Source organism: Lolium perenne, chromosome 2 (genome assembly GCF_019359855.2).
Source record: "Lolium perenne isolate Kyuss_39 chromosome 2, Kyuss_2.0, whole genome shotgun sequence".
NCBI lineage: Eukaryota > Viridiplantae > Streptophyta > Magnoliopsida > Poales > Poaceae > Lolium > Lolium perenne.
Genome location: NC_067245.2, coordinates 191,844,751 through 191,858,074, shown reverse-complemented (window position 1 = coordinate 191,858,074; position 13,324 = coordinate 191,844,751).

Below are 13,324 nucleotides of genomic sequence, written 5' to 3'. Positions count from 1 at the left end.
AGGTACTCCGCTATCGCGGGAACGACTGCGTCAGGAAATCCTGTCCCCAGAAGAACTGGTTGAGCAGGCTGGCATGGACGCAATAGCACACTCGGCGATCCTCAACAAACCAATAACTCCTGAGGAAGCTGCAGAACCGGAGGCTCTAGAGGCCAAGAGGCAGGAGATGTTGGCAACAGCTCAGAAAATCGCCAGAACCGCAGCCGCAATGCTGGATGAAAGGAAAGAAGCCGCGCAATTCGTGGAAGGTTTCCAACAGCGAGAACTTGAGGTTGACCAACAACGCGTGAAAGTCAAGGAGCTCCAACAGCACTGGAGAGACAAGGTCACCGAGCTTCAGCAGGAGGTCGATCAAATCAGGCGGGAGGCTATACCCCCTCGCAAGATCACTTTCGCGACCCCCACTGAGCAACAGCCACTTGCGACCCCAAAGGACAACATGAAAAAGACTGCGGAGATCTTGAAAAAGAAGGATGAGGAGATTGACATCGACTACGTTCGTACGCTCGTTGCTTCAGCAATGAAGCGGCAGAGCAAGGCAGATACTTCGCGCAGGTTGGAATCTAATCCGGATCACTGTATCTCTACCACGCAGAAGGACGCCCGCGTCAATCGCCACCCTGATGATGAATCGCGCACCGGATCCACGGAGCGCAGAAGAAAAACAAGGGAGCACCCGAATCCAATCCCCGTACCATCAAAGACACCTCCGTCAGATCCGAAGAAGGGAAAGGATGCAATGTACGCTGGTAGGGACAAGTACCGGAATCCGTCACCTCCGCCTAACGGGTACCCGCGTCCCCCACCTCCTCGCCGCCGCAGTCTAGCCGGAAACACCAGGCCCCATGGGGCCGGTGGAATCAACATCCGCGACAACATGCCGCCGCCAAGGACCAGGGAGCGTACGCCGGAGCCGCGTCGGAACCAGAACAACGATCGTGAGCCTGAGCCCAGAAGGAGCCGGAACAATGATCGCGATCCTGAGCCCAGGAGGAGCCGGAACGCGGAACGTGAGCCGGAGCCCCGCCGAAGCCGGAACGACGGAGGAGACTATCACCAAGGTGAAGGTAGCCACCAGAGTCGGAGCGAGCCACGGGAATATCGCCGGGAATCAGAGGGAGGAAGCAAAAAATCTTACAGGCCCCCTCGCAGGTCCCCTTCACCACCACCCAGTGGCGGAGGCGGAGGCGGTGGCCGGAGATCTCGTTCTCGCTCAAAAACCCCGGGCGGCGGCCCACACGATGCCCGAGAACGCCTCAATGAGTACAGATCTGATTACATCGGCCCAAAGTGCTTTGGCCGGATGATTCGAGAGGAACCAAAGCCAAGGATGAACCTCAAGCTACCCGGAAACCAGAAGAATTATGATGGTACGGAAAGGCCGGATACCTGGATTGAGGATTACTATAATGCAGTAACCTTCGCCGGAGGAACCCCTAATATTGCCTGCCGCATGCTTCAGTTGTACCTTGTAGGTCCAGCCCGGATCTGGCTCAGTGACCTCGAGAAGAACTCCATCTTTTGCTGGTATGACCTGAAGAACGCCTTCGAGAAACACTTCAGAGGCACCTACAAAAGACCTGCCACAACAAGCGACCTGCAGGCATGTATTCAGAAGAAGGGTGAAACATCGAGGAGCTTCCTCACCCGAGGGTTGCAAACCAGGAACGAATGCGAGAACGTCGATAATCGCACAGCAATTAAAAAAGTGGCTTGCAGAGGGGAGGACTGCTGCGGCACAAGCTGACCTGCCTGGTCAATGCAAATAAACTGACTTTGGATGACATGATCACCATCGCCAGTGATCATACTGCCATCGATGACGACGCAGGCGGAGACCTAGCAGCTACAGCAATTCCCCTGCATCAGCAAAAGAAGAACCGTGATAACGGTAGCAGCAGCTGCACCAAGCGGAAAAATCCCCCTGATGACCAAAAAAGTGGTGGATCCGACTTGATCGCCATGGCCTTCCAACGCGGAGGCCAAGGAGGCGGAAGAGGCCGCGGCCGCGGTGGCGGAGCTGGAAGGGGCCAGCAGCGTGGCGATGAAGTCACCGCTGCCGGAACCCGCGCCCCCAAACTTATGAAGAGTACAAAGACATGCCTTGCCTGGCCCATCTGGATCCGGTTACAGGGAAGTCCACTCACACCAACCGCAACTGCAAGTGGGTCAATGATCTCAAATCTGACCCGGAAGCAGGATACAAGCGAGCCCGGAAGCACCGCCCACGCGGCAAAGGAGGCAAGGGCAAGCACAAGGACAAGGAGGACGACAGTTCCGAGGCGATGGACGAGGATGACGCTTCGCCGGATCCCAAAGCCGGATCCGCAGCTAAACCCAATCCCTTCGATAAAAAGAGTGCGGGCGCATACCACACATTCCTTGGAACTCCAACAGTCCGTGCAAACAAATCAGCTCTCCGGATCCTGAACGCCACAGTTCCCGCTGTGCCGCAGTATGTCAGGTGGTCGGAAACTCCGTGTACGTTTGATAGGAAGGATCATCCTACTGTCATTCCGAAAGAGTGCTATGCCTTGGTCGTAAGTCCCCGCATCGACGGGTATGACTTCTCCAAGTGCCTCATGGATGGCGGAGCCAGCCTGAACATCATGTACCTGGAAACTCTGGAGCGGATGAACCTTACCAAGGAGCAGCTAAAGCACAACACCACTGAATTTCATGGTGTGGTTCCGGGTAAAATTGCAAATTCCTTGGGCAGCATCAGACTTCCCGTGGCCTTCTGCGATGCGAATAACTTTCGCCAAGAGATGATCACGTTTGAGGTCGTGCCCTTCAAGAGCTCCTACCACGTCATTTTCGGCAGGCCCACCTACCACAAGTTTCACGCAAGAGCGTGCTACATCTACAACAAGCTCAAGATTCCGGGTCCAAAAGGTATGATTACCTTATCCAGAGACTACAAGAAGGCTCATGAATGCGAGTTAAGCGAAGCCGCCTTCGCAAAGTCTGTGATATCTGGAGAGGAGCTGCAAGGCTACAGAGCCGCGATGGATCCGACTGAGATGCAGACCACCAAGAAGCAGATCTCCGAACAGAAGACCTCTTTCAAGGCCGCGATAGAAACCAAGAAGCACGACCTCATCGTAGGTGACGGCTCCAAGCAGGTTTCAGTCGGAGCCAACATGGACCCCAAATAGGAAGACGCGCTCGTCGAGTTCCTCCGCGCTAACATGGATATCTTCGCATGGCAACCTTCTGACATGTCCGGAGTACCTAGGGAACTCGCCGAGCATTACCTCAACATAAATCCGGGGGCTAAACCAGTGAAGCGAGCTATGCGACGCTTTGGAGATAAGAAGCGCCACGCCATAGGAATGGAACTAGCTAAGTTACTAGAGGCAGGTTTTGTAGTAGAAGTTATCCATACTGATTGGGTCGCAAATCCCGTCCTTGTACCCAAAAAGAACACTGAAATATTAAGAATGTGCATCGATTGCTCCGGCTTGAACAAGCATTGTCCGAAGGATTGATACGTCTCCAACGTATCGATAATTTCTTATGTTCCATGCTACATTATTGATGTTATCTACATGTTTTATGCACACTTTATGTCATATTCGTGCATTTTCTGGAACTAACCTATTAACAAGATGCCGAAGTGCCAGTTCCTGTTTTCTGCTGTTTTTGGTTTCAGAAATCCTAGTAACGAAATATTCTCGGAATCGGACGAAATCAACGCCCAGGTTCCTACTTTTCCCGGAACCATCCAGAACACCCGAGAGTCGCCAGAGGGAAGCCCTGGGGGCCCCACACCACACCCCGGCGCGGCCAAGGGGGGGGCGCGCCCCCCTATAGTGTGGGCCCCCCAGAAGCCCTCCTGCGCCGCCTCTTCGCCTATTTAAAGCCTCCGTCGCGAAAACCCTGATACGTTCGACGAAACCCACAGAAACCTTCCAGAGCCGCCGCCATCGCGAGGCCAAGATCTGGGGGACAGGAGTCTCTGTTCCGGCACGCCGCCGGAGCGGGGAAGTGCCCCCGGAAGGCTTCTCCATCGACACCGCTGCCATCTCCACCGCCATCTTCATCACCGCTGCTGCTCCCATGAGGAGGGAGTAGTTCTCCATCGAGGCTCGGGGCTGTACCGGTAGCTATGTGGTTCATCTCTCTCATATGTACTTCAATACAATAATCTCATGAGCTGCCTTACATGATTGAGATTCATATGATGATGCTTGTAATCTAGATGTCATTATGCTAGTCAAGTGAGTTTTACTTATGTGATCTCCGGAGACTCCTTGTCCACGTGTGTAAAGGTGACAGTGTGTGCACCGTGTGGGTCTCTTAGGCTATATTTCACAGAATACTTATTCACTGTTGAATGGCATAGTGAGGTGCTTATTTATATCTCTTTATGATTGCAATGTATTTGTATCACAATTTATCTATGTGCTACTCTAGCAATGCTATTAAAGTAGTTTTATTCCTCCTGCACGATGTAATGGTGACAGTGTGTGCATCCGTGTTAGTACTTGGTTTATGCTATGATCATGATCTCTTGTAGATTGCGAAGTTAACTGTTGCTATGATAGTATTGATGTGATCTATTCCTCCTACATATGCATGAAGGTGACAGTGTGCATGCTATGTTAGTACTTGGTTTAGTCTTTTGATCTATCTTACACTATAAGGTTACTTAAATATGAACATGGAATTGTGGAGCTTGTTAACTCCGGCATTGAGGGTTCGTGTAATCCTACGCAATGTGTTCATCATCCAACAAGAGTGTAGAGTATGCATTTATCTATTCTATTATCTGATCAATGTTGAGAGTGTCCACTAGTGAAAGTCTAATCCCTAGGCCTTGTTCCTAAATACTGCTGCGTTACTACTGCTTGTTTACTGTTTCACTGTGTTACTACTGCTGCAATACCACCACCATCAACTACACGCCAGCAAGCTATTTTCTGGCACCGTTACTACTGCTCATATATATTCATACCACCTGTATTTCACTATCTCTTTGCTGAACTAGTGCACGTATTTGGTGTGTTGGGGACACAAGAGACTTCTTGCTTTGTGGTTGCAGGGTTGCATGAGAGGGATATCTTTGACCTCTTCCTCCCTGAGTTCGATAAACTTTGGGTGATCCACTTAAGGGAAAACTTGCTGCTGTTCTACAAACCTCTGCTCTTGGAGGCCCAACACTGTCTACAGGAAAAGGAGGGGGAAGTAGACATCAAGCTATTTTCTGGCGCCGTTGCCGGGGAGGAAAGGTAAAAGGTACTCACACTCCGGACCTCGGCTACTAAGCTATTTTCCGGCGCATTGTAAGTACTCAAAGCTATTTCCTTTAGATCCTGCAATTGCATCTTTTTGTTTCTTGTTTACACTAGTTTGGCATAATGGACAAGAATGAGCTTCTATTTCTGTTTCCTGATTTAAAACATGGATTGTTTGATGCGAAAATTAAAAAACCTATGGAATCTTATTTGCATGCTGGTAGTAATATTAGTATGAACGCTTTGAACACCATTGTTGATAATATAGAAAGTTCTAAGCTTGGGGAAGCTGGCTTTGATGAGCATGATCTTTTTAGTCCCCCAAGAATTGAGGAGAAAATTTTCTTTGATGATACTTTGCCTCCTATTTATGATGATTATAATGATAGTGGTCTTTTGGTGCCACCTACTATGGAGAGTAAATTTTGTTGTGATTATACTATGCCTCTTACACTTGATGAGAATAATAATGATAGCTACTTTGTTGAATTTGCTCCCACTACAACTAATAAAATTAATTATGCTTATGTTGGGAGTAGTAATAATTTTATGCATGAGACTCATGATAAGAATGCTTTATGTGATAGTTATATTGTTGAGTTTGCTCATGATGCTACTGGATATTATTATGAGAGAGGAAAATATGGTTGTAGAAATTTTCATGTTACTAAAATACCTCTCTATGTGCTGAAATTTTTCAAGCTACACTTGTTTTATCTTCCTATGCTTGTTACTTTGCTCTTCATGAACTTGTTTATTTACAAGATTCCTATGCATAAGAAGCATGTTAGACTTAAATTTGTTTCATACTTGCCTCTTGATGCTCTCTTTTGCTTCAAATACTATTTCTTGGGAGTGCATCATTAAAACTGCTGAGCCCATCTTAATGGCTATAAAGAAAGCAACTTCTTGGGAGATAACCCATGTGTTATTTTGCTACAGTACTTTGTTTTATATTTGTGTCTTGGAAGTTGTTTACTACTGTAGCAACCTCTCCTTATCTTAGTTTTGAGTTTTGTTGTGCCAAGTAAAGCCTCTAATCGAAGGTTGATACTAGATTTGGATTTCTGCGCAGAAACAGATTTCTATCTGTCACGAATCTGGGCTGTTTTCTCTGTAGAAAAATCAGAAAAATATGCCAATTTACGTGCATGTTCCTCAGATATGTACGCAACTTTCATTAGTTTTGAGTTTTCTGATCTGAGCAACGGAAGTATTTATTAAAAATTCTTCTTTACGGACTGTTCTGTTTTGACAGATTCTGCCTTTTATTTCGCATTGCTTCTTTCGCTGTGTTGGGTGGATTCCTTTGTTCCATTACCTTCCAGTAGCTTTGAGCAATGTCCAGAAGTGTTAAGAATGATTGTGTCACCTCTGAACATGTGAGTTTTTGATTTTGTACTAACCCCTCTAATGAAGTTTATGAGAAGTTTGGTGTGAAGGAAGTTTTCAAGGGTCAAGAGAGGAGGATGATATACTATGATCAAGAAGAGTGAAAGCTCTAAGCTTGGGGATTCCCCGGTGGTTCATCCCTGCATATTTCAAGAAGACTCAAGCGTCTAAGCTTGGGGATGCCCAAGGCATCCCCTTCTTCATCGACAAATTATCAGGTTCCTTCTCTTGAAACTATATTTTTATTCGGTCACATCTTATGTGCTTTGCTTGGAGCGTCGGTATATTTCTTATTTTTGTTTGTGTTTGAATAAATTGGATTACATCATGCTTATGTGGGAGAGAGACACGCTCCGCTGTTGCATATGAACACATGTGTTCTTAGCTTTTAGTATTCATGGCGAAGTTTCTTCTTCGTTAAATTGTTATATGGTTGGAATTGGAAAATGATACATGTAGTAATTTGCTATAATGTCTTGGGTAATGTGATACTTGGCAATTGTTGTGCTCATGTTTAAGCTCTTGCATCATATGCTTTGCACCCATTAATGAAGAAATACATAGAGCATGCTAAAATTTGGTTTGCATATTTGGTTCCTCTAAGGTCTAGATAATTTCTAGTATTGAGTTTGAACAACAAGGAAGACGGTGTAGAGTCTTATAATGTTTACAATATGTCTTTTATGTGAGTTTTGCTGCACCGGTTCATCCTTGTGTTTGTTTCAAATAACCTTGCTAGCCTAAACCTTGTATCGAGAGGGAATACTTCTCATGCATCCAAAATACTTGAGCCAACCACTATGCCATTTGTGTCCACCATACCTACCTACTACATGGTATTTTCCGCCATTCCAAAGTAAATTGCTTGAGTGCTACCTTTAAAATTCCATCATTCACCTTTACAATATATAGCTCATGGGACAAATAGCTTAAAAACTATTGTGGTATTGAATATGTACTTATGCACTTTATCTCTTATTAAGTTGCTCGTTGTGCGATAACCATGTTCACTGGGGACGCCATCAACTACTCTTTGTTGAATTTCATGTGAGTTGCTATGCATGTTCGTCTTGTCTGAAGTAAGAGCGATCTACCACCCTATGGTTAAGCATGCATATTGTTAGAGAAGAACATTGGGCCGCTAACTAAAGCCATGATCCATGGTGGAAGTTTCAGTTTTGGACATATATCCTCAATCTCATATGAGAAAATTATTAATTGTTGTTACATGCTTATGCATAAAAGAGGAGTCCATTATCTGTTGTCTATGTTGTCCCGGTATGGATGTCTAAGTTGAGAATAATCAATAGCGAGAAATCCAATGCGAGCTTTCTCCTTAGACCTTTGTACAGGCGGCATAGAGGTACCCCTTTGTGACACTTGGTTAAAACATGTGCATTGTGATGATCCGGTAGTCCAAGCTAATTAGGACAAGGTGCGGGCACTATTAGTACACTATGCATGAGGCTTGCAACTTGTAAGATATAATTTACATGATACATATGCTTTATTACTACCGTTGACAAAATTGTTTCATGTTTTCAAAATAAAAGCTCTAGCACAAATATAGCAATCGATGCTTTCCTCTTTGAAGGACCTTTCTTTTACTTTTATTGTTGAGTCAGTTCACCTATCTCTCTCCACCTCAAGAAGCAAACACTTGTGTGAACTGTGCATTGATTCTTACATACTTGCTTATTGCATTTGTTATATTACTTTGCATTGACAACTATCCATGAGATATACATGTTACAAGTTGAAAGCAACCGCTGAAACTTAATCTTCCATTGTGTTGCTTCAATACCTCTACTTTGAATTATTGCTTCATGAGTTAACTTTTATGCAAGACTTATTGATGCTTGTCTTTAAGTACTATTCATGAAAAGTCTTTGCTTTATGATTCACTTGTTTACTCATGGCATATACATTGTTTTGATCGCTGCATTCACTACATATGCTTTACAAATAGTATGATCAAGGTTATGATGGCATGTCACTCTAGAAATTATCTTTGTTATCGTTTTACCTGCTCGGGACGAGCAGAACTAAGCTTGGGGATGCTGATACGTCTCCAACGTATCGATAATTTCTTATGTTCCATGCCACATTATTGATGTTATCCACATGTTTTATGCACACTTTATGTCATATTCGTGCATTTTCTGGAACTAACCTATTAACAAGATGCCGAAGTGCCAGTTCCTGTTTTCTGCTGTTTTTGGTTTCAGAAATCCTAGTAACGAAATATTCTCGGAATCGGACGAAATCAACGCCCAGGTTCCTACTTTTCCCGGAACCATCCAGAACACCCGAGAGTCGCCAGAGGGAAGCCCTGGGGGCCCCACACCACACCCCGGCGCGGCCAAGGGGGGGGGCGCGCCCCCCTATAGTGTGGGCCCCCCAGAAGCCCTCCTGCGCCGCCTCTTCGCCTATTTAAAGCCTCCGTCGCGAAAACCCTGATACGTTCGACGAAACCCACAGAAACCTTCCAGAGCCGCCGCCATCGCGAGGCCAAGATCTGGGGGACAGGAGTCTCTGTTCCGGCACGCCGCCGGAGCGGGGAAGTGCCCCCGGAAGGCTTCTCCATCGACACCGCTGCCATCTCCACCGCCATCTTCATCACCGCTGCTGCTCCCATGAGGAGGGAGTAGTTCTCCATCGAGGCTCGGGGCTGTACCGGTAGCTATGTGGTTCATATCTCTCATATGTACTTCAATACAATAATCTCATGAGCTGCCTTACATGATTGAGATTCATATGATGATGCTTGTAATCTAGATGTCATTATGCTAGTCAAGTGAGTTTTACTTATGTGATCTCCGGAGACTCCTTGTCCCACGTGTGTAAAGGTGACAGTGTGTGCACCGTGTGGGTCTCTTAGGCTATATTTCACAGAATACTTATTCACTGTTGAATGGCATAGTGAGGTGCTTATTTATATCTCTTTATGATTGCAATGTATTTGTATCACAATTTATCTATGTGCTACTCTAGCAATGCTATTAAAGTAGTTTTATTCCTCCTGCACGATGTAATGGTGACAGTGTGTGCATCCGTGTTAGTACTTGGTTTATGCTATGATCATGATCTCTTGTAGATTGCGAAGTTAACTGTTGCTATGATAGTATTGATGTGATCTATTCCTCCTACATATGCATGAAGGTGACAGTGTGCATGCTATGTTAGTACTTGGTTTAGTCTTTTGATCTATCTTACACTATAAGGTTACTTAAATATGAACATGGAATTGTGGAGCTTGTTAACTCCGGCATTGAGGGTTCGTGTAATCCTACGCAATGTGTTCATCATCCAACAAGAGTGTAGAGTATGCATTTATCTATTCTGTTATGTGATCAATGTTGAGAGTGTCCACTAGTGAAAGTCTAATCCCTAGGCCTTGTTCCTAAATACTGCTGCGTTACTACTGCTTGTTTACTGTTTCACTGTGGTACTACTGCTGCAATACCACCACCATCAACTACACGCCAGCAAGCTATTTCTGGCACCGTTACTACTGCTCATATATATTCATACCACCTGTATTTCACTATCTCTTCGCTGAACTAGTGCACCTATTTGGTGTGTTGGGGACACAAGAGACTTCTTGCTTTGTGGTTGCAGGGTTGCATGAGAGGGATATCTTTGACCTCTTCCTCCCTGAGTTCGATAAACCTTGGGTGATCCACTTAAGGGAAAACTTGCTGCTGTTCTACAAACCTCTGCTCTTGGAGGCCCAACACTGTCTACAGGAAAAGGAGGGGGAAGTAGACATCAAGGATCCGTTTGTAGGGATTCGTAGCATAGAAAACAAAATTTTTCCTACCGCTAGAACGCAATCCAAGCCAAGATGCAATCTAGAAGATGGGAGCAACGAGGGGATGAACGAGACTAACCCTTGAAGATTTCCAAAGCCTACAAGAGGAGGCTCTCGTTGCTGCGGTAGACGATCACTTGCCGCTTTCAAAATCGCGTAGAAGATCTTGATGGTGCCACAATCGGGCAGCACCTCCGTACTCGGTCACACGTTCGGTGTTGATGAAGACGACGTCCTTCTATCCGTTCCAGCGGGAAGCAGAAGTAGTAGATCCTCCTTGGAATCCCGACAGCACGACGACGTGGTGGCGGTGGTGGTGGAGAACTCCAGCAGGGCTTCGCCTAAGCGTATGCGGGAGAAGTGGTGGAGGAGGAGAGGCTAGGGTTTGGGAGAGGGGGTGGCTAGGGCGCCGGCCATGGGCAGCCCTAGCTGGTGCGGCCAAGAGTGGGCAGCCCCCTCCCTCTCCTCCTCATTATATAGGTGGAAATCCCCAAGTGTTGGTATCCAAGTCTTCGAATAAGACCCGAAACCAAAACCTTCCATAGGGACAAAACCTACCCAAGGGGGGAATCCCACTCAAGGTGGGACTCCCACCCCTTCCTTGGGGGGTTGGCTGGCCACCCTTGGGGAGTCCACCTTGGACTCCTCCCCTTTAGGGTTGGCTGGCCATACAAGGTGGAGTCCCTCCGGGAGTCCACTTTCCAAGGTGATTTCTTCCGGACTTCTCTAGAACCTTCTAGAACCTGCCATAAATGCACCGGATCATTTCCAAACTTGGAATATGACTTCCTATATATGAATCTTATTCTCCGGACCATTCCGGACCTCCTCGTGATGTCCTGGATCCCATCCGAGACTCCGAACAAAACTTCGAACTCCATTCCTTATTCCATATCTACTTAAACGACATCAAACCTTAAGTGTGTCACCCTACGGTTCGTGAACTATGTAGACATGGTTGAGACCTCTCTCTGACCAATAACCAATAGCGGGATCTGGAGATCCATAATGGCTCCCACATATTCAATGATGACTTAGTGATCGAATGAACCATTCACATACGATACCGATTCCCTTTGTCACGCGATATTTTACTTGTCCGAGGTTTGATCATCGGTATCTCTATACCTTGTTCAACCTCGTCTCCGGACAAGTACTCTTTACTCGTACCGTGGTATGTGGTCTCTTATGAACCATTCATATGCTTGCAAGCTATTTAGACGACATTCCACCGAGAGGGCCCAAAGTATATCTATCCGTCATCGGGATGGACAAATCCCACTGTTGATCCATATGCCTCAACTCATACTTTCCGGATACTTAATCCCACCTTTATAACCACCCATTTACGCAGTGGCGTTTGATGTAATCAAAGTACCTTTCCGGTATAAGTGATTTACATGATCTCATGGTCAAAAGGACTAGGTAACTATGTATCGAAAGCTTATAGCAAATAACTTAATGACGTGATCTTATGCTACGCTTAATTGGGTGTGTCCATTACATCATTCACATAATGACATAACCTTGTTATTAATAACATCCAATGTTCATGATCATGAAACTATGATCATCTATTAATCAACAAGCTAGTTGTACAAGAGGCTTACTAGGGACTCCTTGTTGTTCACATAACACACATGTATCAATGTTTCGGTTAATACAATTATAGCATGGTATGTAAACATTATCATAAACACAAAGATATATTATAATAACCATTTTATTATTGCCTCTTGGGCATATCTCCAACAGTCTCCCACTTGCACTAGAGTCAATAATCTAGTTTACATATGTAAAGATATAACACCTTGGCCTTCCGGTGCTTTATCATGTTTTGCTCATGGGAGAAGTTTTAGTCAACGGATCTGACATGCTCAGAAACGTATGTATTTTGCAATTCATTTGCGTCTCAATGCATCACCCATTTTGTAAATGAGTCGGCATTAAATATGTTTGGTCTTCTGGTGGAACCTTAATTCCGCGGTCTGAAATATGTCACTAATATTGTCATACACAATATAGTTTCAAAGTTCTGACACTATCGGAACTACACCAAGTTCTCAAAAAACCTCTTGATTTAACATCCTCAGTCATTGTCAAAACAATGACATATTCTGCCTTCGTTTGTAGAATCCGTCACAACATTTAGAACTCATCTAAATCTAGCATAGACAAATTCTAGCTCATTGTGCTACCTTTTAAACAACACTTAGCCTAATTTGAGATTGAAATTTTATTTTTATATGTGACCAAACTAATATCGGTGCAACACCTTACAGCGATTTGTTTGTCATTACTCATACAAAACTATATATCCTTGGTTCTTCTAAAGTACTCAGGGATATTCTTACTGTTTATCCAATGATCATCACATGAATCATTCTGGTATATGCTCCTAACCATTTAGAGCATAGGACATCTGATATTGTACATATTATTCGTGATCTAAAATCATTCATGTGTTTTTACTCATTGAGTGTCAAATATACTCAAGTCTTGTAAAACCTTCACATGAAAAGAACACCTTCTTTATATTGAACTACTTCAATATTCATTCTATGTAGTTTTTAACTTAAACTTTTATGTGTTTCAATCCATCTTCATAGATCTTGACACTAAATATGTTTCAGTTCATATCCTTTCATTGAAGTTTAATTCTCAATGAAACCTTTTTAATCAATTATATAATTACATTATTTATAATCAACGATATGTCACCTACATAAAGTATTACAAATATGTCTCAGCGCTCCCACTTAATTTCTTGCAAATGCAAGCCTCTTCATCGTCTCTGATGAAATCATAACTCTTTGATCATTTCATCCGGTGAAGATTCCAACTCCGCAATACTCACTTCATCCAATTGAAGTTTGTA